This window comes from Podarcis liolepis (assembly GCF_965112155.1).
Source record: "Podarcis liolepis genome assembly, chromosome: 7".
In the NCBI taxonomy this organism is placed as follows: domain Eukaryota; kingdom Metazoa; phylum Chordata; class Lepidosauria; order Squamata; family Lacertidae; genus Podarcis; species Podarcis liolepis.
Genome location: NC_139561.1, coordinates 93,430,728 through 93,455,279, shown reverse-complemented (window position 1 = coordinate 93,455,279; position 24,552 = coordinate 93,430,728). Strand labels below are relative to the sequence as shown.

The window sequence follows — 24,552 nt, the reverse complement described above, 5'->3', positions numbered from 1 at the left end:
CAGTTCTGGTTTGCATCGTCTGGAAAAAGGAGATGTTGTCATGCCAGGGATGTTGCAGCTGTCAGTCAAAGGTAATTGTTAAAATCAAGAGGCTGCAGCAACTCTGCCCTGTGAAGAAATATTTCGGGGTCCTGGGCCAAGTTTAGGGAGGTGTACTTTGTGTCTACCTGTGTACTGCTGCAGCTGTTTTTTCTAATTACTCTTTTGGGCGAAGGGTGGGGTTTTTTTTTACCGTTGCGCAGATCCTTAGCGACAGTGTGACCAAGACCTGCATACAGTGGGGAGTGTGTTTCTCTTTCTGAAACTCTGATCAGTTTCTTCCTGTTTGAGGCTATTACATCGAATAAGGAGGGGGATGAAGGTTTTATGGTCATACAGTGGTGCCCCGCAAGACGAATGCCTCGCAAGACGGAAAACTTGCTAGACGAAAGAGTTTTCCGTTTTGGAGGTGCTTCGCAAAACGAATTTCCTATGGGCTTGCTTCGCAAGACGACAATGTCTTGCGAGTTCCTGCTGGTTTTTTTCCCTTTCCCCCACTTTTTCTAAGCCGCTGATCCGCTGATCCGCTAATCCTTCAATGGGCTTGCTTCGCAAGACGAAAAAACTGCTAGACGAAGAGAATCACAGAACGGATTGTTTCGTCTTGCGAGGCACCACTGTATTTTCAGGGGGTGGACATTGGTGTCATTTCCAACTCTACAATTCTATGGTTTTATGATTCTATGATATGGGTGTGTGTGGGTGTCAAACTGATGTATATTTGGCTCTGGGTGGTTTAGTTTGGTCCGAATCGAGTATACACTTCCTGGGTAAATGCTAAATGCAGTACTTCGGGTCAAGGAACCATCATAGCTTCTAGAGAGCCATGAACATTTGTGTCCTGGGCTTTTTAGACTCATCTACCCATGTACTAAGGGATGTGGGTGGCGCTGTGGGTTAAACCACAGAGCCCAGGACTTGCCGATCAGAAGGTTGGCGGTTCGAATCCCCGCGACGGGGTGAGCTCCTGTTGCTCGGTCCCTGCTCCTGCCAACCTAGCAGTTCGAAAGCACGTCAAAGTGCAAGTAGATAAATAGGTACCACTTTGGCGTGAAGGTAAAAGGCGTTTCCGTGCGCTGCTCTGGTTTCGCCAGAAGCGGCTTAGTCCTGCTGGCCACATGACCCGGAAAAACTGTCTGCGGACAAACGCCGGCTCCCTCAGCCAGTAAAGTGAGATGAGCGCCACAACCCCAGAGTCATCTGCAAATGGACCTAACATTATCTTTACATTTACCCTTTACCCATGTACTATCTGAAACCAAAGTGGCGCAATGGTTGCCATATGTGACTTTTCCCCCCAGCTCTCCCACCCCACTATCAAGCGTCTCCTTGCCCCTGAAATGATCTTTGTAGGGACAGCTGTTTGGTAATCAGTGCCTGAGTTTTGATTTTGGTTTTCCTCCCCCCCCCCCCTTTGCATGTTGTGTCTTTTTCTAGAAAGGCTGAGGGCACAAATGCTCTGAAGGAAGGAAGGAAGGAAGGAAGGAAGGAAGGAAGGAAGGAAGGAAGGAAGGAAGGAATTTTTAAAAATATTATTTATACGCCGCCCATCTGGCTGGGTTTCCCCAGAAACTCTGGGCGGCTTCCAGCAAAATGTTGTTGTTTTTAGTTGTTTAGTGGTGTCCGCCTCTTCGTGACCCCCTGGACCACAGCATGCCAGGCACTCCTGTCTTCCACTGCCTCCCGCAGTTTGGTCCAACTCATGCTGGTAGCTTCGAGAACACTGTCCCACCATCTCGTCCTCTGTCGTCCCCTTCTCCTTGCGCCCTCCATCTTTCCCAACATCAGGGTCTTTTCCAGGGAGTCTTCTCTTCTCTCTTTTTTTTTTTTTTTAATGCATTTTTATTGAAGTTATACACAAAAAACAGACATATAAGAAAATACAGAGAAAAAATTACAAAGAAAAAAAAAAGAAAGAAAAAAGAAAAACCACACATCCAAAAAAAGAAAAACACACAATCTGAACTTCCCTCCATCCTTTTGATAAGTATCAAATATCTCCTTCCATTACGTATTTGATTTTCAATCTATAGTCTTAAATTCACTCGCTGGTCGTATTGTTCTAACCCCGTCAGTTCACTTTAAGCATTTATTCCAATATATTTCCAAAATTTACTCCAATTTTTCAGAAATTTCTGTTCATCCTGATCTCTTATTTTACCTGTTAGTTTATCAAGCTCAGCATAGTTTACCATTCTAATCTGCCAGTCCTTTATGTTGGGGATGGTTTCCACTTTCCAATATTGTGCCAACATAATTCTCGCTGCTGTGGTGGCGTAGAGGAATATCGTCCTATCTTCCTTTTTAATTTCTTTATCCATCATTCCCAACAGGAAGGCTTCAGGCCTCTTGGGAAAGGTATACTTAAATATTTTTTTAAGTTCATTATAAATTAATTCCCAAAAGCCTTTCACCTTTTTACATGTCCACCATAAATGATATAGGTCACCCTCCACCTCGCCACATTTCCAGCATCTCTTATCCTTTAATCTATACATTTTGGCCAATTTCACAGGGGTGTGGTACCATCTATATAGCATCTTCCAGATATTTTCTCTCAGTGCCATACATGCTGTGAACATTATGTTACAATTCCAAACCTCTATCCACCTTTCAAAATCAATATTATAACCAAAGTCAATTGCCCATTTAATCATTGCCTCCTTCACCTCCTCGTCTTTTGTGTACCACTCTAGTAATATATCATAAATTCTGGACAGGGTTTTATTTTTGCCTTCTATTACTTCTATATTAAATTTTGATTTTTTATCATCAAAACCCGCCTTCCTCTTATCCTCTTTTAACAAATCATTCACCTGGTGGTATTGCAGCCAACCAGTGAATAAATTTTTTATTTCTTCATAAGGTGTAAGTTCTCTTCTCAGGAGGTGGCCAAAGTCTTGGAGCCTCAGCTTCAGGATCTGTCCTTCCAGTGAGCACTCAGGGCTGATTTCCTTCAGAATGGAGAGGTTGGATCTTCTTGCAGTCCATGGGACTCTCAAGTGTCTCCTCCAGCACCAGAATTCAAAAGCATCCATTCTTCGGCGATCAGCCTTCTTTATGGTCCAGCTCTCACTTCCATACATCACTACTGGGAAAACCATGGCTTTAACTATACGGACCTTTGTTGGAAGGTGATGTCTCTGCTTTTTAATGATCCTGTCTTGGTTTGTCATTGCTTTTCTCCCAAGAAGCAGGCGTCTTTTAATTTCGTGACTGCTGTCACCATCTGCAGTGATCATGGAGCCCAAGAAAGTAAAATCTCTCGCTGCCTCCATTTCTTCCCCTTCTATTTGCCAGGAGTTGATGGGCCCAGTGGCCATGATCTTCGTTTTTTTTATGTTAAAATACAACAATTCATCAAATATTAAAAAGCTTCCCTAAACAGTGCCGCCTTCAGTGAAACTCATCCATAAGTGAAACCTGTGCGTGTTCCTCGCATGATTTACAGATTTTGTGTTGCCTGCATTTTTCCATGCTGTTTTCAGAAATTATTTCAGGTCAGGTCAGTTTGAACCCTTTTGGGCCTTAATTGGACACACTTGAACATTATAGTCCCAAACTGAGTATTATGTATTTAAGTTTTACACAATTAACGTGGGTTTTTTCCTGTGTAGCGTATCTACAGTATTGCCAGTAGCCAACATGGTTCCTCATTTTAATAAGGTCATAAAGGTGAAGGTAAAGGGACCCCTGACCATTAGGTCCAGTTGTGGCTGACTCTGGGGTTGCGGCGCTCATCTCGCTTTATTGGCCGAGGGAGCCGGCGTACAGCTTCCGGGTCATGTGGCCAGCATGACCAAGCCGCTTCTGGCGAACCAGAGCAGTGCACAGAAATGCCGTTTACCTTCCCGCCGGATTGGTACCTATTTATCTACTTGCACTCTGACGTGCTTTCAAACTGCTAGGTTGGCAGGAGCAGGGACCGAGCAATGGGAGCTCACCCCGTCACAGGGATTCGAACCGCTGACCATAAGGTCATAGGCTATCAAAATGGGAGGGGGGGGGACATGACTCCAGACAGTAACAACCAGCCCCTTCTAGCTCATGGCCAATTATCAATTTGGATATGCACTGTTGGCAAGGAGCATTGGGTCAATGGATGCATTTGCAATGGTTTCAGCGTTGTTCCCTGAGCTGTCGCAAGAACCAACCATACTTGTCAAACAGCTTTAGCCAGGCTAGCTGGATAGAACTTACCCCATAAATTCATTGGAAAAACAAAATTTAAAAAATCCTTCCAGTAGCACCTTAGGGACCAACTAAGTTTGTTCTTGGTATGAGCTTCCGTGTGCATGCACACTTCTTCAGATACACTGAAACAGAAGTTGCCAGATCCTTATATATAGTGGGAGGGTGGGAGGGGTTTTTCTCAGAAGGGTAGTGGGAGATGGGTGATTGACTCAGTGGGTATGGTAAACCTGTTAACAACTGCAATTAGTCCTACAGGAAAAAACAAGGGGTGGTATGCAGATGATTAGCATATGTAATGAGACAGGAATCCAATATCTCTATTAAGACCAGGTCTCTCCATAGTTTTCAGTTTAGTGATAAGTTGTAATTCAGCAACTTCTCTTTCCGGTCTCTTTCTGAAGTTCTTTTGCAATAAGACAGCTACTTTGAGATCTTGTATAGAATGTCCTGGGAGACTGAAATGTTCTCCTACCGGTTTCTCTGTCTTGTGATTCCTGATGTCAGATTTATGTCCATTTATCCTTTGGCGCAGGGTTTGGTCTGTTTGCCCAATATAGAGAGCTGAAGGGCACTGTTGGCATTTGATAGAATACACAATGTTAGAAGATGAGCAATTAAATAGGCCTGAGATGGTAAGTTTTATGATGTTAGGGCAAGTAATGGTTTTGGCAGCAAAGTTGGCATCTGGGTTTGTTTATTGCAGGCTCTGGTACCAGTTGTATTCTTGTGGGTGAGGAGTGGCTGTCTGCAGGCAATGAAAGGTCTTCTTCCCAGAGCTTGAGAAAGAGAACTCTTAACCACTACTGATTTTATAATGAATTGGTTTTAGAATGCTGTATTATTTTACTGTTGTTAGCTGCTCTGAGCCTGGCTTCGGCTGGGGAGGGCGGGATATTAATAAAAAATTATTATTATTATTATTATTATTATTATTATTATTATTATTATTATTATTATACCACACTGGCTCTCACTGGAGAGTCTACCATTTTCTGAGGGAGTCTCTTCCACTGTCTAACAGCTCTTGTTGTTTAGTCGTTTAGTCGTGTCCGACTCTTCGTGACCCCCTGGACCAGAGCACGCCAGGCACTTCTGTCATCCACTGCCTCCCGCAGTTTGGTCAGACTCATGTTTGTAGCTTCGAGAACACTCTCCCACCATCCCTTCATGGATCACTGCCTTGCCGTGGCGAAGGGGCTTGAATAACTCAGAGAAGCTATGAGCTCTGCCGTGCAGGGCCACCCAAGATGGACAGGTCATAGTAGAGAGTTTTGACCAAACGTGATCCACCTGGAGCCGGAACCGGCAAGCCACTCCAGTATCCCTGCCAAGAAAACTCCATGGACAAAGGCAACAAGCAACAGCTCTTAGCATCAGAAAAAGTTATCCTGCCATGTTGACAGGGGACTTGGACACAGGAATCCCTAAGCCTTGTGCTGAGTCAGACTTATGGGTCCATCTAGCCCCATATTGTCTACACGGACTGGCAGCCGTGGCCTCCAGGATTTCAGGCAGAGACTTGAACCTGGGACTTTCTCCCCGCAAAGCAGCTGCTCTCTGCCCCTGGGCTTTGGGCTCCAGCTCCTGTCAGCTCAAGCCAGAACAGCTGTCGCTGCCCACAACATCTGGAGGGCGCCAGGGCCGGGCAAGGCGGTCTCAGCTGTTGGCTCCCCACTCCACGCTCAGCTTCATTTGATGTCCGTCCAACTAGTTCTAGTTTTACATTTGCATCTCACCTATTCTCCAAGAAACTCACTTAAATCTTTCACTCTCTCCTCTCTTTTTTAACAGCAACAACATGTTGTACGCTAAAAAATATTTTTCTTGGTTTTACATTTTAATATTTCACAAATCAATCATGTAATAATAATAATAGTAGTAGTAGTAGTAGTAGAATTCATATATATTCCCCCCGCCCTGTGACTTCCCTCAACTTCCCCTTCTGGTTCATTAAATGTTTGCGACTTCTGCGTAATTTATTTCCTCCTATTTTCTTAATCTTTTCATTAAATGCTCTTATATTCTTATCACTTATTTATACCATATGTTCTTTCCAATTATATCTTTCACTTAATTAATTTCTGATTTATTGCTTCTTAATCTGTACATTTGTTTTCATAATCATGTTTACTCAAATCCTGCTGGTGAGTCCATTTCTTTACACTCTGTTTCTGTAACTACAGCAGGAACGCTTCCCAGTCTTTTTTAGAGTCTCTGTTGTCTTCCTGTGAGTTTTGCCATTTCTGCGCATTCCATAACTTTAACTTGCCATTTTCTTTCGTTGGCATCTTGTTGTCTTTCCATTTGGGGGCTAGTAATATCCTAGCTGCATGAATAACTTCTTCCGCTCTTTTGGCAATTCCTGACCTATAAAGGTATAATGATTATTAGATCTTTTCCAGAAAGGGCTGTTCTGTGGGCTGGCATGGCGGGACCCCTGGGGGCTTCTCTTACACGTAAACATGTTTAGCAGAAGAGACGCCCAAACCTACTCAGTATAGCATAACGAGGGCCATTATCGGGGAGGTTGAGGACTTCCAATAAGAAAAGGGCATACTTTTTCATGTGCAATGTTTTATTATGTTTTTATATATGTTTGAAGCACTGCAGCGCCACTTTAAAGAGACATGCCCGCCCCCATCCCTCTTCAGAGTGTCACAAGAATTCTAAGGCATCACAAATAAAAGTGAAGGTTCATAAATGCACATGATAAACACACGTACGTAAGTACCCAAACCACGTGTCTGAAATAGTGCAGGGGAGGAATCCTGAAGCCCCTTGGCTCTTAATGACCGCAAATATTTCCTCTGCGGGAGGAAATACCTTGGGGAAACCTCTCCCGATAGTTCCTTTCACTTAACGAACCCTTCAGAGCCACTCAAAAGAGCACATTTTGTGCATGAAGAGGCGATAGGGGAGGTCTGTGACCAGGGTTTCTGAAACCAGGTTATGTACCATTTCAAAAGATGACTGGCTAGGATAAGGCAACCAGCGAGTATTATCAAGTGTCAGAAGGCAAGATAAGTATCAAAACATAAGACATGGTGTGCAAGGAAGACTCTGAGAAGGCGGCCTCTGGGTAAAATCAAGGCAGCAACTGACCTACTTGAGAGCATTAAGGTTGCCTGTTCATCAATGTTCTTCCCATGAAGAAGGAGAAGAAACTGAGATTTTATCTGGATTTCTCATTGCCTCACCATACAAAGTGTATGATTCTACAAGATTTAACACTGAGAATCTGCACTCTGGACTTCAGTACATGACAGCTGAACTCTTGAATCTGGTGACATTGAATAGTAATTTGTAAGATTGTATATATCTCCCCAAGGTTGATTTGAGACCGTAGATATATTCTTTGAGCTTGCATTATTTTGAGTTATACAGTGGTACCTCGGGTTACATACGCTTCAGGTGTCGCAGGGTAGTGTCCTGGGCCTGTTGTTGTTCAACGTTTTTGTAAATGACTTGGGTAAAGGAATAGAGGTGATGATTGTCAAATTTGCAGATGACACCAAACTGAGAAGGGTAGCTAGCACCGCAGAAGACCGAATCTGGATTCACAATGAGCTTAACAGACCAGAGAACTGGGGCCCAGCTAACAAACTGAATTTCAAGATGGACAAATGTAAGGTCCAGCACTTGGGCAGGAGGAACCAGCTGCACAAATGTAACGTGGGGCAACAGGCTGGTTTGCCAGTAGAACATGTGAAAAGGATCCAGGCATCTTAGTGGACCACAGTCTGAACATGAGTGAACAGTGTGATGCAACAGCAAAACAAGAAAAGAAAAGAAAAAGCTGGTGCAATTCCAGGCTTCATTAACAGAATTACTGTGTCCAAACCAAGGGAAGTAATGTTGCTGTTGTTTAGTCGTTTAGTGGTGTCCGCCTCTTCGTGACCCCCTGGACCAGAGCATGCCAGGCCCTCCTGTCTTCCACTGCCTCCCGCAGTTTGGTCAAACTCATGTTGGTAGCTTCGAGAACACTGTCCCACCATCTCATCCTCTGTCGTCCCCTTCTCCTTGTGCCCTCCATCTTTCCCAACGTCAGGGTCTTTTCCAGGGAGTCTTCTCTTCTCATGAGGTGGCCAAAGTCTTGGAGCCTCAGCTTCAGGATCTGTCCTTCCAGTGAGCACTCAGGGCTGATTTCCTTCAGAATGGAGAGGTTGGATCTTCTTGCAGTCCATGGGACTCTCCTCCAGCACCAGAATTCAAAAGCATCAATTTTTCGGCAATCAGCCTTCTTTACAGTCCAGCTCTCTTCCATACATCACTCCTGGGAAAACCAGAGCCTGAACTATATGGCCAACAAAGGTCCGTATAGTTAAAGGGAAAGTGCCCCCTATTCTGCCGCTGTCAAACCCCACCTGGAGTCCTGTGTCCTGTTCTGGGCATGACAATTTAAGAAGCATATTGACAACTTGGAACATGTGCAGACAAGGGTGGACCAGGATGATCAAGGGTCTGGAAACCAAGTCTTGTGAGGAACGGTTGAGGGAGCTGGGGAAGTGTAGCCTGGAGGAGACTGAGAGGCGGAAAAGCTCATTCCTTGTAGGTTTTAAGCAGAAGTTGGGTGGCCATGCTTTAGCTGAGATTCCTGCATCGCAGGGGGTTGGGCTAGATGACCCTAGCGTCCCTTCCAACTCTTAAGATTCTATGATAGCCATCTTCAGATATCTGAAGGGCTGTCACATGGAACAAGCTAGTTTTCTGCTGCTCCAGAGGGCAGGACCCAAACCAATGGTTTCAAATTATAGTCATACCTCGGGTTAAATAAGCTTCAGGCTGAGCATTTTCGGGTTACTCTCTGCGGTACTTCCAGGTTTTGCCGCATGCGCAGATGCTCAAAATGACGTCACGTGCATGCGCGGAAGCAGTGAAATGTGACACGCGCAGACACGCAGTCACGTGTTACATTCTACTCAGGATGCAAACGGGGCTCCAGAATGGATCCCGTTCGCATCCAGAGGTACCACTGTACAAGGAAGGAGATTCTGACTAAGTGTTTGAGCATCTTTCTGATGGCAAGAGCTGTTTGACCATGCAATGGTCTCCCTCAGAAGGTGGTGTACTGATAGGTGGGATTCCTATGGAGAATTATAACAAATATAGAGTAATCCATCTGTGTCAGTTACAGATAGGTAGCCGTGTTGGTCTGCCATAGTCAAAATAAAAAAATTCCTTCCAGTAGCACCTGAAAGACCAACTAAGTTAGTTCTTGGTATGAGCTTTCGTGTGCATGCACACGTCTTCAGATACCATTCCATCTGTGTCAGCAATGAAAGCATTGCGTTGACTGGGTTTAAACTATTTTGATATGATTCTTGATCAATCCACACCTCTGCATCCCTGTTCCATTTCTCTTTCTTGACAAGTCACGTACACAGCCCAGTTGCTTCACCTAGGTCATCCTGGGTCATCAAAGACAGTGGGCAGTTTCTTTGATGTAGGATGTTAATCTTAGGGCCAGGAAACAGATCTCACATGAAGGTGATAATGATCGCTGTCCTCCTGGCCATCCTCCTTATCATGTATATTGCTTGTTTATCACCTCCCAGGGTTGCCAAATGCAGTCCTTTGTAGTTCTGTTTTGCTTACCCCAGAAATATGCGTGCTTAATTAGTTTTGGTAATTTAACTTGTCTCCACGTGGGGTTTTGTAGGAGTGCAAATATCAAGAGATGTAGTGATCAGGTGGGATTGCTATGAGGAATTATAACAGATATAGAGTAAGCCATCTGTGTCAGCAATGAAAGCATTGCGTTGACTGGGTTTAAACTATTTTGATATGATTCTTGATCAATCCACACCCCTGCATCCCTGTTCCATTTCTCTTTCTTGACAAGTCACGTGCACAGCAGTTGTTAGGATATTTCCGTTCTACCTTAAAAGGGAGCAGGATGTTTGTGTCACAGCCTGCGTATTTCCTGTTCACAGGATGTTTATGTTATCTATTGCTTTCGTTTCTCCCTCTCTGTCGGAGACACTGACGCAGGCAGTCATGTCTTTCTTTGTTCTGACCAATGCTGAATAAAGCTTGTAAATAATGCTCTCCTGAGTGCAACTTCTGCTGTGACTATCTGCTGATAGAGTGTGCATGAGCTCTAGAATGTGGCAAGATAACGTCTAGAAACTCATGTCGCTAATCGATGATACTGCGTGACTACGGGAGATCGATGGATCATCCGGCACATGGCTTGGGGGCCATGATGGACTTTATCTCCCTGGCAGTACCCCAACAGCAGTTGCTTCGCCAGGCAGGCATCCTGGGCCATAAAGATAGTGGGCAAGTTCCTTTGAAGTAGTTTCTTATATATTAATCTTAGGATGTTAATGTTAGGGCCCGGAAACAGATCTCACCTGAAGGTGATAATGATCCGCTGCCCTCCTGGTCATCCTTCTTATCATATGTGTATTGCTTGTTTATTACCTCCGGGGTTGCCAAATGCACTCCTTTGTAGTTCTGTTCTTTGTTTACCCCAGAAATATTTGTGCTTAATTAGTTTTAGTAGTTTAATTTCTCCCCAGGTGGGTTTGTGGAAATGCTCAGAAGAAATCTGATTGGTTCTTACGAACACTCTGTAAAAAGTTCTTTTGTGAATAAAAACGGCCTAGGCCAGGGGCTGCGGAAATCTCACGGACAGGCACAGAGAGACACGACTATACACACCCTTCCCAGTCTTGCTGGTTCAAGCCTCTGTGTGTATTCTTCTTAATCAGAGTTCAATCCTTCCTTTACTTTGGAAATGCCTCAGGTGGTGGAGTCTCCTTCGCTGGAGGTTTCTGAACAGAGGTTGGGTGGCCATCTTTAGCTGCGACTCCTGCATTTCCAGGGTTTGGACGGATGTTGGGGTCCCTTGGAAGGCGAGGCTGCAGCAACGGGAGAACCAAAAGCCTCTTGGGATGCGAATGCTCTGCACTCCATCTCGGTTCAAGCTGTATATTTGTGGAAATAAACCATATATCATAAAGGTGCTGCAGACTCTGCTGTGCCTATTTGTTCTGAAAGGTTGCACAAAACCCTGGAATCTCACACCGCTCAGAGATTGGGGTGGTTTGTAAATTACCCCGAAACAGTCTGCCAATCCAGTTCTGAAAAGAAGCACAATGGTGCATCTCTCCCATTTTACAGTATGGAAACATTAAGGCTGATAAACAACGTGGAGTGAGTGCGCAGAGTTTGGAGTTTCACAGAACTCTTCATCGGGGGGGGGGGGGAGAGAGAGTTACAAGCTCCTGGAATTATAGCCTGTTCTCTGCAACATGAAATCTGCATGTCAGGAGGAGCACTGACACAGAACCTGTTTTTCCAATTACAGGTAGGTAGCCGTATTCCAATTACACATAGGTAGAACTATAGGTACAAGCCTGGTAGATGAAGGGAACGCAGTGGATGTAGCCTACCTTGATTTCAGCAAGGCATTTGACAAGGTGCCCCATGATATTCTTGTAAAGAAGCTGGTAAAATGCGGTCTTGACTATGCTACCACTCAGTGGATTTGTAACTGGCTGACTGACCGAACCCAAAGGGTGCTCATCAATGGTTCCTCTTCATCCTGGAGAAGAGTGACTAGTGGGGTGCCACAGGGTTCTGTCTTGGGCCCGGTCTTATTCAACATCTTTATCTTTTTTTTATATAAATATTTATTAAGGTTTTACAAATTATAACAAACATAACAATACACACAGACACAAATGAAAATAACAAAAAACACAACAAATATAATTTCAAGACCTTATTTTCTTAAAACTTATTTTGCCTACCTCCTCATACCTCCCCTTTCTGCATTCCCATTTCAAAAATTTAGTTCAGCAAATCCTCACCCTTAATTTTATCTAACTGTCATCCTTTCTTTTCTTTCAACTTAGTCTTTACAGCTGTACTTCAATTAATTTTAAAACCACATCATTCTAGGACTCATAAATTTTACAATATTTCTTAAGATAGTTCTTAAATTTCTTCCAATCTTCTTCCGCCGTCTCTTTTCCCTGGTCTCGGATTCTGCCAGTCATTTCAGCCAGTCCCATGTAGTCAATCACCTTCATCTGCCATTCTTCCAAGGTGGGTAGATCTTGTGTCTTCCAATACTTTGCAATAAGTATTCTTGCTGCTGTTGTAGCATATATATAAAAAAAACTGTCTTTCTTTGACACCAATTGGCCAACAATGCCCAAGAGAAAGGCCTCTGGTTTCTTAAGGAAAGTACATTTAAGTACCTTTTTCATTTCATTGTATATCATTTCCCAGAATGCCTTAATCTTTGGGCATGTCCACCAAAGGTGAAAAAAAGTACCTTCGGTTTCTTTACATTTCCAACATTTATTATCCGGCAAGTGGTAAATTTTTGCAAGCTTGACTGGGGTCATGTACCACCTATAAATCATTTTCATAATATTTTCTTTTAAGGCATTACATGCCGTAAATTTCATACCGGTGGTCCACAACTGTTCCCAGTCAGCGAACATAATGTTATGACCAATATCTTGTGCCCACTTTATCATAGCTGATTTCACTGTTTCATCTTGTGTATTCCATTTCAACAGCAAGTTATACATTCTTGACAAGTTCTTAGTATTGGGTTCTATCAGTTCTGTTTCTAATTTTGATTTTTCCACCTGGAAGCCAATTTTCCTGTCCAACTTATAAACCTCCATTATTTGGTAATAATGGAGCCAATCTCGCACTTTGTCTTCTAATTTCTCAAAACTCTGCAATTTCAATTTATCCCCCTCTTGTTCCAAAATTTCCCAATATTTCAGCCATTTGGCCTCCATATTGAGTTTTTTCACAGCCTTAGCTTCCATTGGTGACAACCACCTTGGGGTTTTATTTTCCAACAGGTCTTTATATCTAATCCAGACATTATATAATGCTTTCCTGACAATGTGATTTTTAAAAGCTTTATGTGCTTTAACCTTGTCATACCATAAATATGCATGCCACCCAAAAAGGTTGTTAAAACCTTCTAAATCCAAAATGTCAGTGTTCTCAAGAAGCAGCCAGTCTTTCAACCAGCAGAAAGCTGCTGATTCGTAGTAAAGTTTAAAGTCTGGCAGGGCAAATCCCCCTCTTTCTTTTGCATCAGTTAAAATCTTAAATTTTATTCTGGGTTTCTTGCCCTGCCAGACAAATTTCGAAATGTCTTTCTGCCACTTCTTGAAGCAATCCATCTTGTCCACAATTTGTAATATTTGAAACAAAAACAACATTCTAGGCAATACATTCATTTTGATCACAGCAATACGGCCTAACAGTGAAAGCTTCAAATTTGACCATGTTTCTAGATACTTTTTTACTTCTGTCCAACATTTCTCATAGTTATCTTTAAATAAGTTCACATTTTTAGCTGTCATGTTAATCCCCAAGTATTTCACTTTCTTAACCACAGTTAAACCCGTTTCATTCTGGAACCTCTCCCTTTCAGTAGCTGTTAAGTTTTTCTCTAATACCTTAGTCTTTAATTTATTCAATTTGAATCCTGCGACTTGACCAAACTCTTGAATTAATTCTAAAACTCTTTTAGTACTAGTGTCTGGCTCTTGTAATGTAAGTACCAAGTCATCTGCAAATGCTCTAAGTTTGTACTGTTTAACTCCGACCTGTACCCCTTTAACCATCTGGTCCCTTCTAATCATGTTCAGCAAAACCTCCAGGACCGATATAAAAAGCAATGGGGAAATTGGGCACCCCTGTCGTGTCCCTTTTTCTATTTTAAACTCTTCCGTAACCACATTATTTACAATTAACTTAGCCTTTTGTTCAGAATATATTGCACCCATACCATTCTCAAATCCTTGGCCTACCCCCATCCCATGTAGATTCTTCTTCATAAAACTCCAAGAAATGTTGTCAAAGGCTTTCTCCGCATCCACAAATATCAGTACTGCTTTAGTGTTTATATTCACTTCTAATTTTTCCAAAATATCTATTATGTTTCTGACATTGTCTGACAAATGTCTTCCTGGGAGAAAGCCTGCTTGGTCCTTATGAATCTCTTCCACCAATACTTTCTTCAACCTTTTAGCCAAAATGTCAGCAAAGATTTTGTAATCCACATTAAGTAACGATATAGGGCGGTAGTTCTTAAGCTGAGTCTTTTCAGTCTCTGTTTTCGGTATGAGTGTAATATAAGCTTCTTTCCACGATTCTGGTGCCCTTTTCCCCTCTAGAATTTCATTGCAGACCTCCTTCAAAGGTTGTAAAAGCCACTCCTTCAAAGCCTTATAGTATCTGGAAGTCAGCCCATCCAGTCCCGGAGATTTGCCCAGTTGCATATTTTGGATGGCACCTTCTATCTCCTGTTCAGTTATTTTCTGGTTCAAAAATATTTTACTTTGATGAGATATTTTTTGTAATCCATGTTTCTTAAGAAAATCGTCTATGTCCTTTTCTTTCTGTGGCCCTTGTGAATATAGTTGTCTGAAATATCTCTGGAAACAGTTTCTAATCTCATTTGGGTTATAGATGTTCTTTCCTTCAACTTCTAGGTTTGTAACTGTGTTTAATTTTTGTCTTTTCTTCAATTGCCAAGCCAAAAGCTTGCCACATTTGTCTGCTGATTCAAATGTATTTTGTCTCATTTGTTTAATTTTCCATTCTATTTCTTGATTCATTAATTCCATATATTGTGTCTGGTATAGCTTAATTTCTCTCAGAATCTCCTGGGACTTTGGTTTAGATCTTAGTTTCTTTTCTCCTTCTTTTATCTTTTCCAAAATCTTGTCCTTTTTCTCATTTTGACTTCTCTTCTTTATTGCATTTTGTTGTATCAAGAATCCTCGCATAACGGCTTAGCTTGCGTCCCAGATTACTCCTTTTTCAACGTCAGTCTTTAAGTTTATTTCAAAATAGTCTCTCAAAGTTTTTGGGGCCTTTTTGTAGACCTCTTCATCTCTAAATAAGGTGTCATTCATCCTCCATCTGAAGGAGGCAGGTGTTGTTAGCTTCATCTCCATCTTTACTGCATTATGGTCGGAGAACATTTTTGGGCAGATTTCCACTTTCTTAATCTTCGGTGCCATTCCACTAGTAACCCACATTTGGTCAATTCTAGTCCATGTCATTTTAGCTTCAGAGAAGAAAGTTCCCTCTCTTTATTCAACATCTTTATCAACAACTTGGATGATGGACTCAAGGGCATCCTGATCAAATTTGCAGATGACACCAAACTGGGAGGGGTGGCTAACACCCCAGAGGACAGGATCACACTTCAAAACGACCTTAACAGATTAGAGAACTGGGCAAAAACAAACAAGATGAATTTTAACAGGGAGAAATGTAAAGTATTGCACTTGGGCAAAAAAAATTGAGAGGCACAAATACAAGATGGGTGACACCTGGCTTGAGAGCAGTACATGTGAAAAGTGTTACGATATAGAAGCAATGCGGCCGCGAGCTGCTAGCTTGAAAGCAAAACATAATGGGAATGTTGCGACTGTTCCGTGGGAAACAGAGGGACAGTCTATTCACAGTGCGAAGCACCGAAATTAGCTCAGAGTGTAATATGAGCTGTACAGGAAGTACGGGAGGATATTGTCTCTCTGCTGTTGGAGTTTGAAGAGAGCAGATATGTTTTCTGTAACGCTGCAAAGACAGAAATAAAGGCATGTAAATACGTTTCTGTCTATCTCTTTCCCCTGCCCGGAGGGGGGCAGGAAAGAGTGGTGTGTTCTTCTCACGCTGAGGAGGATTGCCGATCGCGACCTAGCCTGTATCCTGCCGGGGAATGCAGACAGGGAGGTCAACCGGAGATCAAGCCGGGTGCCTGGAGAGTGGCCAGTTTCTCCTGAAGGCAGGCTTGTGGTCTTGGTTGACCACAAACTTGACATGAGCCAACAGTGTGACGCGGCAGCTAAAAAAGCCAATGCAATTCTGGGCTGCATCAATAGGAGTATAGCATCTAGATCAAGGGAAGTAATAGTGCCACTGTATTCTGCTCTGGTCAGACCTCACCTGGAGTACTGTGTCCAGTTCTGGGCACCACAGTTCAAGAAGGACACTGACAAACTGGAACGTGCCCAAAGGAGGGCAACCAAAATGGTCAAAGGCCTGGAAACGATGCCTTATGAGGAACGGCTAAGGGAGCTGGGCATGTTTAGCCTGGAGAAGAGGAGGTTAAGGGGTGATATGATAGCCATGTTCAAATATATAAAAGGATGTCACATAGAGGAGGGAGAAAGGTTGTTTTCTGCTGCTCCAGAGAAGCGGACACGGAACTACAAGAAAGAAGATTCCACCTAAACATTAGGAAGAACTTCCTGACAGTAAGAGCTGTTTGACAGTGGAATTTGCTGCCAAGGAGTGTGGTGGAGTCTTCTGTTAGGATATTTCCGTTCCACCTTAAAAGGGAGCAGGCTTTGTAAGTCACAGAGTCTGCGCATGTTCTGTTCACAGGATGTTTATGTTTGCTATTCCTTTCGATTTCGTCAGTCGGTTGGAGTCACTGACTCAGAACGGTCATGTTTTTCCTTTGTTCTGTTCAACGCTAAATAAAGTCTGTAAATTATGCTCTTCTGCGGTGCAAGCTTTCTGGCTGTGTTTTCTGCTGATAAACAATGTGCACAAGCCCCGGAATGCAGCCAATCTATTTCTGAGGCTTCGTGTCGCTAACTGCTGGATCTGCCTGTCTACGGGAGATCGATGGACGTCCGGCAGCCGGCTTGGGGCCATGATGGACAATATCTCCCTGGCAGTTTCCCAACAACAAGGTTTCGGGCCCAGATTCACAGCACCTACAGGAGAGTAAAACTGCAACAGACTGCGTCTGAGAGGTATGTTGTGGGAAAAGCGAAAGAAAGTGAGGCTTTTCTCTGTTTACCTCGGCAAGGAGCCTTTGGAACTCCGGCAGATTAATGGCCCTGGGAGCCGAGCCAGAGAGTTCGTGATTAATGAGCTGCCAAGATAAGGAGTCTCTGAAGTTAATAAGACTCACGGCTAAAGCAAAAAGCTGGAAATGGAGTTTTTCCAAGCTTCTGGAGATGCTGACTGTCCTAAGTTAAATGCGAAAAATTATGAAACCTGGGCAAAATGGTGTGAAAGTTTGCTGCGTCAGTTTAGGGTGTGGCATGCCGTATCTGAGGCCCCCCCGGTTCCTCTGACAGAGAGATGGAAAGCCGATGATTCGAAGGCGATAGACGTAATAGTCTTATCCGTATCTCTTGAGGAAATTAAGATGCTTGCTGGCAACACCACTGCACGTAAGATGTGGAATGCTTTGAAAGTAGCTCATCTGCCAGTCATCCCAGCCCAGAGTTTGACTGCATCGGAGGTCCTGGCTGTTTCCTAGAATGAGAGTGAATGCAGGGATGCTGAGGGCACCAGTTGCAAGCTGCAGGGGGAGCTGACTGTGGTGTCATCCCAGGCAGCATTCCAGCCTCCAGGGGGAGCCAAGGAGTCGGCAGCTCAGAGCTCTGTTTCTCATGGGAGCCAAGGTCATCCTCACAGATACCGGAAGGCCAGAGGTAAACAGAGACAGATGCCTGCAGATGGCCCAAAGCAGAGGGAGGGTAAAGAGCCCGCGCCAGGGAAAAACAAAGCGTTGTTTGCTGGCACAGCTTCACCAAAGGCTAAAGGCACGTCTGCTGACCAGAAGCAGGGGGGCAAGCTGCAAAAGCCCACGCCATTGGAAAACAAGGTTATGTTTGCTGGCACAGCTTCACCAAAGGCTAAAGGCACGTCTTGTGGCCAGGAGCAGCAGGGGGGCAAGCTGCAAAAGCCCACGCCAGTGGAAAACAAGGGTTTGCTTGCTGAAAAGACTGCTCCAACAGCCAAAGGCAGATTTATTGTCGATTCAGGTGCGACCCGCCACGTCTCGAAGGATCGGCACCTGTTTATCTCCTTCACACCTCAAGAAGGTGAGATCCACCTGGCTGATGGAAGGACGTTGCAAATTGCAGGAGAAGGGACTGTGAAACTTGCAAGTTTGCACACAACCATCAGCGGTGTACTTTATGTTCCAGGCGCTGCAAGCAATTTGCTGAGTGTCCCGCAGCTTACTGGGCGTGGTTTTCAGATTTCCTTCAAGAGGAGCGTCTGTGTCATCAGTAAAGGCAAAGAGGACTATTTGCATGCGAAGTTTATGGATGGTTTGTTCCATATAACTTATGATGACACTGCTGTTGTATCTAATGCTGATTCTTGTTGTGTTGCACAAACTAACAAAGTTCTTCATGCAGGTTGCATTCACGATGCGCATCGAAGGTTTGGTCACCTCTCTTGGAAGGCACTGGCCAAGATGCCAGAGGTGGTTGAAGGTTTGAACATCAAACCCTGTAAATTTCACATGAAATGTGTATCTTGTGCAGAGAACAAGGTGAAGGTTGCTCCAAAAGGCAAGGAGTCTAGCAGGCAGGCTTCCAAACCCTACCAGCTAGTGCATGCGGACCTGGTTGGTCCACTTACGCCCTCTTTAGGGGGAGCAAGGTACTTCATGGTTCTAATTGATTCTTTTTCCAGGTACATTCATGTGTTTTTGCTCGAACAGAAATCGCAAGCGTTTCCGAAGTTTAAGGCATTCTGTGCTTGGTTGGAGAATGTGCACGGTAAACGTATTGCCTGTTTGTTTACTGATCGGGGCGGGGAGTTTACTTCTCAGCAGTTTGAAGCTTTCCTGACTGAGAAGGGAATCCAGCATGACATGTCAACGCCCAGATCGCCATGGATGAATGGGCTTGCGGAGCGAGCAAATCAGACATTGCTGCAAGGAATGAAAACCTTGTTGCATGATGCCAATCTCCCTGATAAGTTTTGGGGGGAAGCTTTGGGGAATTTGGTTTACTCCTTTAATCGCAGATTGTCATCACCCATTGGTTGTACCCCCTATGAGAAGATGTTTGGCAAGAAACCCAACACCAAACACATGAGAATCTTCGGTTCTGACATGTGGGTACACTCCCCACAAACCAACAAGCTTGGGAAGCGTGGGGCACATGGTTTGTTCATGGGGTACGAAAAAGGTGCATACAGGGTATGGATGACTAACTCTAAGTCCATTAAGTTCACAAGGAGTGTTGAGTACAATCCTAAGTGGGGGGGAAATGTGGGAATTTTCCAGAGTTACCCAGAGGAGGATGAAGGTGATTTCAAGCAAGCAGCTAAAGCTGAGGAAGCTGCTGAGGATGAGGATGATGATGATGATGATCAGAGTTCGGATTCCAGTTCAGTGGGTGGCGCTGCTGCTGGTGTCAGTGACAGTGATGACACAGCAGACTACCAGAGCGCAAAGGCCTCAGTCAGACCATCTGATGCGTCTGACAATGAACTGGAAGAACCACTGTTCACCATTGGACATTTTTCTCCTAAGAAGGAGGAGTTGAGTCCAGAAGACTTGCGTCTAGTACGTAGGTCTGAAAGGGCGACCAAAGGCAGACCTCCAAAGAGATTTGCTGAAGAGTTTGCTCTGCTGTTCTTAGTAGCTCAGAGAAGGTGTGGGAACCTTCAAGCTTCAAAGAGGTTCAGGAGTTGACCTCTAAAGATGCTGAGCCTTGGCTTAATGCCTTGAAGGCTGAAGTTGATTCCTTGAACAGGAACCAAACTTGGGAACTGGTACCGGTAGTCCCAGGAATGAGACTGGTTGGCAGCAAATGGGTCTTCAAGGCCAAGACAGACCAGAATGGCAAGGTAGTCAGACACAAAGCCAGATTGGTTGCCAGAGGTTTTTCACAGGTACCAGGACAGGATTACCACGAGACCTACTCACCCACAGTCAAATATGAGAGCATTCGGCTGATGCTCAAGGTCGCTGCGGAGGAGAAACTGCATGTTTCCCATCATGACATTAATACAGCTTTTTTGTACGGGATTTTGAATGAAGAGCTGTTCATGCTTCCACCTGATGGGATGGAGATACAGAAGGGAATGGTCTGTAAACTGCGGAAATCCTTATATGGTCTTAAGCAGAGTGCCAGGTGTTGGAACACAAAACTCACTGAGACATTGCTTTCTCTAGGTTTTCACCAGGGCAAAGCTGATCCATGTGTGTTTGTCAAGGAGGAGGGACAAAACAAACTGTATTGTTTATGTTTTGTTGATGATCTTCTGATGTTTTGGAAGAATCAGGCTTTTTACCAAAGCACCCTAGCTCAGCTGAAGGAGCACTTTGACATGAAGGATCTTGGTGAGGTATCCAACTATCTTTCTCTGCAGGTGGAGAGGGACCAAGCAGGTAATTTTCTGGTACAACAAACACAGAAAATTGCTGATGTATTAACCAGGTTGAATTTGGTTGATGCAAACCCAGCAGACACACCGATGGTGACAGGTTACCAGGTAGACAGTACTGCTGAAGCGTTTTCTGACACAACGCTATACAGATGCGTTCTAGGCAAGCTGAATTTCATTGCCAGATGTTCAAGACCTGACATAGCTGTAAGCTGTAATTTGCTTAGCAGACATGCCAACAATCCTAAGGTTCAGGATTGGAAAGCTCTGAAGCGCATAGCCTGCTATTTGAAAGGGACTATGCACTACAGGCTGAGGTTCACCAGTCAGAAGACTGGAGGTCTTGAAATCTTTGCTGATGCAAGTTTTGGAAGTGACACCACGGATGGTACGAGCACTTCTGGAGTATGCTACATGTACAACCACTGCCTGTTTGACTGGTTGTGCAAGAAGCAAACAACAGTGAGCCTAAGTTCCTGTGAAGCAGAACTCAATGCTCTGTCATTTTCACTCATGGATTGTGAATGGTTGATGCAACTGTTTAAGGACATCGGGGTTTCTGTGAAATGTCCTATACAAGTGTATCAAGACAATAGATCTTGTTTGGCTTTGCTGAACTCGGAGAGTTGCAAGCAGAGAACCAAGTACTTGCAGATTAAGCTACATCGTGCAAGAGAGTGTATTCAGAAAGGACTGATTCGGGTGTCCTACATGCCAGGAAATGAAATTCCTGCTGATCTGTTGTCAAAGGTTGTTAACAAAGAACAACTTAAGGTTTACACACAAAGGTTGCAATTGGGTTGCACCACAGGTACTACAGGTTACACGGAAAGGGGGAGGATGTTAGGATATTTCCGTTCCACCTTAAAAGGGAGCAGGCTTTGTAAGTCACAGACTCTGCGCATGTTCTGTTCACAGGATGTTTATGTTTGCTATTCCTTTCGATTTCATCAGTCGGTTGGAGTCACTGACTCAGAACGGTCATGTTTTTCCTTTGTTCTGTTCAACGCTAAATAAAGTCTGTAAATTATGCTCTTCTGCGGTGCAAGCTTTCTGGCTGTGTTTTCTGCTGATAAACAATGTGCACAAGCCCCGGAATGCAGCCAATCTATTTCTGAGGCTTCGTGTCGCTGACTGCTGGATCTGCCTGTCTACAGGAGATCGATGGACGTCCGGCAGCCGGCTTGGGGCCATGATGGACAATATCTCCCTGGCAGTTTCCCAACATCTTCTTCTATGGAGGTCTTTAAGCAGAGGCTTGACAACCATATGTCAGGAGTGCTCTGATGGAGTTTCCTGCTTGGCAGGGGGTTGGACTTGATGGCCCTTGTGGTCTCTTCCAACTCTATGATTCTATGAACTATGGAAGGCACCACATTGAGCCGCATGAAATGGAAGTCCATTAACCTCACCAAGAAACTTGCACAGGTACAGATTGACATCTTCTTTCTGACTAAATGCAAGAGCCTGGACATTATACCTAAGGGTCTTAGAATTAAGAACCCTCTACAATCCACTTATCCTACTGAATATGCAAGGAAACTTGACCACACTTTCTTCAAGAAGCTGCTCAAACATCTGATCAGCGTTCTGTACTCTAAACAGAAGCTAATAAAGAAAGAACTCTTTGTACTTTGTATGGTGAGGCAATTAGAAATCCAGATAAAATCTGTTTCTTCTCCCTTCTTCATGGGAAGAACATTGATGAACAGGCAACCTTAATGCTCTTAAGTAGGTCAGTTGCTGCCTTGATTTTACCCAGAGGCCGCCTTCTCAGAGTCTTCCTTGCACATCATGTCTTATGTTTTGATACTTATCTTGCCTTCTGACACTTGATAATACCTGCTGGTTGCATTATCCTAGCCAGTCATCTTTTGAAATGGTACTGTCAGGGGTTCAGGAGCAGAGGCAAGGGCAAGGGAGGAAACAGAGAGCGAGGGGGAGGAGGCAGAAGAAAAGATGAGTGATGACGACGACCCGAGATCTCCGAGTCTGTCCAGTGAATCAGAAGATTCACAGAAAGGAGCACCAGTGGCCAGGGCAAGGGGGGAGCCTAGGGGGACACCCCAGGAAGATAGAGCCAGAGGGGACTCAGAGGGGAGCAGTTGGAAATCGGGACCAGCGTCACCGCCAGAGAGCAGGGAAGAGGAAGGGCGCCAGGGATCAAGTGCTGGCAGCTCACAACAGGAGGGAGGGCACGAGTCAGGAGTGGCCACACCTCCATCGGGGAGCGAAGAAACGGTCAGACGGAAAGTGGAAGGTTGGGGGCGCGCGCCAAGTTCAAATGCACAGGAAAGTGACGCTGTAGGCAGCCCGGAGAGGGAGCCAGGTCCTAAAGCCCGGCGCAAGGAGACAGGAGGGTCCGGGGGGTCAGCGTCAGAGGAATCCCGGAGGGAAGAGACCCCGGGGGGCAGAGGGACCCAGAGGAGAACAGTCAGGCGGAAAAGGTGGAGCAGGGCTAGGATATTAAGTTGGTGCACAAGGGGCGGAGACTCAGACGGAGCTTCGCCGATCTAACCATAAGACGTAGAGTTGCACGCAGCAGCTTGAGAATGGAAACTAACTCAATAAAGACTTTTACTTGATGATCGCTGGCTAGCGTGATCCTCTGTGAGCTAGGATCGGGGAGCAGCTCTGACAGGTACATAACCTGGTTTCAGAGCCCTGGTCACAGACCTCCCCTATCGCCTCTTCATGCACAAAATGTGCTCTTTTGAGTGGCTCTGAAGGATTCGTTAAGTGAAAGGAACTATCGGGAGAGGTTTCCCCAAGGTATTTCCTCCCGCAGAGGAAATATTTGCGGTCATTAAGAGCCAAGGCGGCTTCAGGATTCCTCCCCTGCACTATTTCAGACATGTGGTTTGGGTACTTACGTACGTGTGTTTATCTTGTGCATTTATGAACCTTCATTTTTATTTGTGATGCCTTAGAATTCTTGTTTCAGTTACAGATAGGTAGCCATGTTGGTCTGCCATAGTCAAAATAAAAAAATTCCTTCCAGTAGCACCTTAAAGACCAACTAAGTTAGTTCTTGGTATGAGCTTTCGTGTGCATGCACACTGCACACGAAAGCTCATACCAAGAACTAACTTAGTTGGTCTTTAAGGTGCTACTGGAAGGAATTTTAGAATTCTTGTGACACTCTGAAGAGGGATGGGGGCGGGCATGTCTCTTTAAAGTGGCGCTGCAGTGCTTCAAACATATAGAAAAACATTGCACATGAAAAAGTATGCCCTTTTCTTATTGGAAGTCCTCAACCTCCCCAATAATGGCCCTCATTATGCTACATTGAGTAGGCTTGGGCGTCTTTTCTGCCAAGCATGTTTACGTGTAAGAGAAGCCCCCAGGGGTCCCGCCATGCCAGCCCACAGAACAGCCCTTTCTGGAAAAGATCTAATAATCATTGTACCTTTATAGGGCAGGAATTGCCAAAAGAGCGGAAGAAGTTATTCATGCAGCTAGGATATTACTAGCCCCAAAATGGAAAGACAACAAGATGCCAACGAAATAAGAATGGCAAGTTAAAGTTATGGAATGCGCAGAAATGGCAAAACTCACAGGAAGACTCAAAGACAAGGACAATAGAGACTCTAAAAAAGACTGGGAAGCGTTCCTGCTGTAGTTACAGAAACCCTGTAATGAAATGGACTCATTAGCATGATTTGAGTAAACACAATTATGAAAACAAATGTACAGATTAAGAAGCAATAAATCAGAAATTAATTAAGTGAAAGATATAATTGGAAAGAAAATAGGGTATAAATAAGTGATAAGAATATTAAGAGCATTTAATGAAAAGATTAAGAAAATAGGAGGAAATAAATTACGCAGAAGTCGCAAACATTTAATGAACCAGAAGGGGAAGTTGAGGGAAGTCACAGGGTGGGGGGAATATATATGAATTCTATTACTACTACTATTATTATTATTACATGATTGATGTGTGCAATATTAAATTGTAAAACCAATAAAATAATAATAATAATAATAATAATAATAATAATAATTCCCTTATTTTTATGAATACTTATTTCCAGGGTGCCACCTTTCTCCAAAGCGGGGAGTCCCTCCCCCCTCTCTATCATTTGGGGTCCTTTCCCCCCCTGAATCCTTTAACATCTCCTTTTCCAGGCGAGGCGACCACAACAGCCACGCTCCGCGCTC

The 24,552-nt window shown here is 44.2% G+C and overlaps 3 long non-coding RNA genes across 3 annotated transcripts in view; 1 reads left to right on the top strand and 2 right to left on the bottom strand.

Annotated features, from left to right (window-relative positions):
* Positions 1–6,233: 6,233 nt before the first annotated feature.
* The window catches only part of LOC310712949, a 2,318,697-nt gene continuing 2,300,378 nt past the window's right edge, over positions 6,234–24,552 (bottom strand). Inside the window, exon 3 of the long non-coding RNA XR_014529032.1 lies at positions 6,234–8,169. This is a non-coding gene — a long non-coding RNA (uncharacterized lncRNA). The remainder of the gene's footprint in view (positions 8,170–24,552) is intronic.
* On the bottom strand, positions 9,501–23,324 carry LOC310712957. Its single transcript, XR_014529040.1, has 3 exons — positions 23,262–23,324; positions 10,660–11,165; positions 9,501–9,781 (listed from the first exon to the last, which is right to left on the bottom strand). It is a non-coding gene; the product is annotated as an uncharacterized lncRNA (long non-coding RNA).
* On the top strand, positions 23,057–24,267 carry LOC310712951. The gene is made up of 3 exons (XR_014529034.1): positions 23,057–23,342; positions 23,540–23,718; positions 23,753–24,267. It is a non-coding gene; the product is annotated as an uncharacterized lncRNA (long non-coding RNA).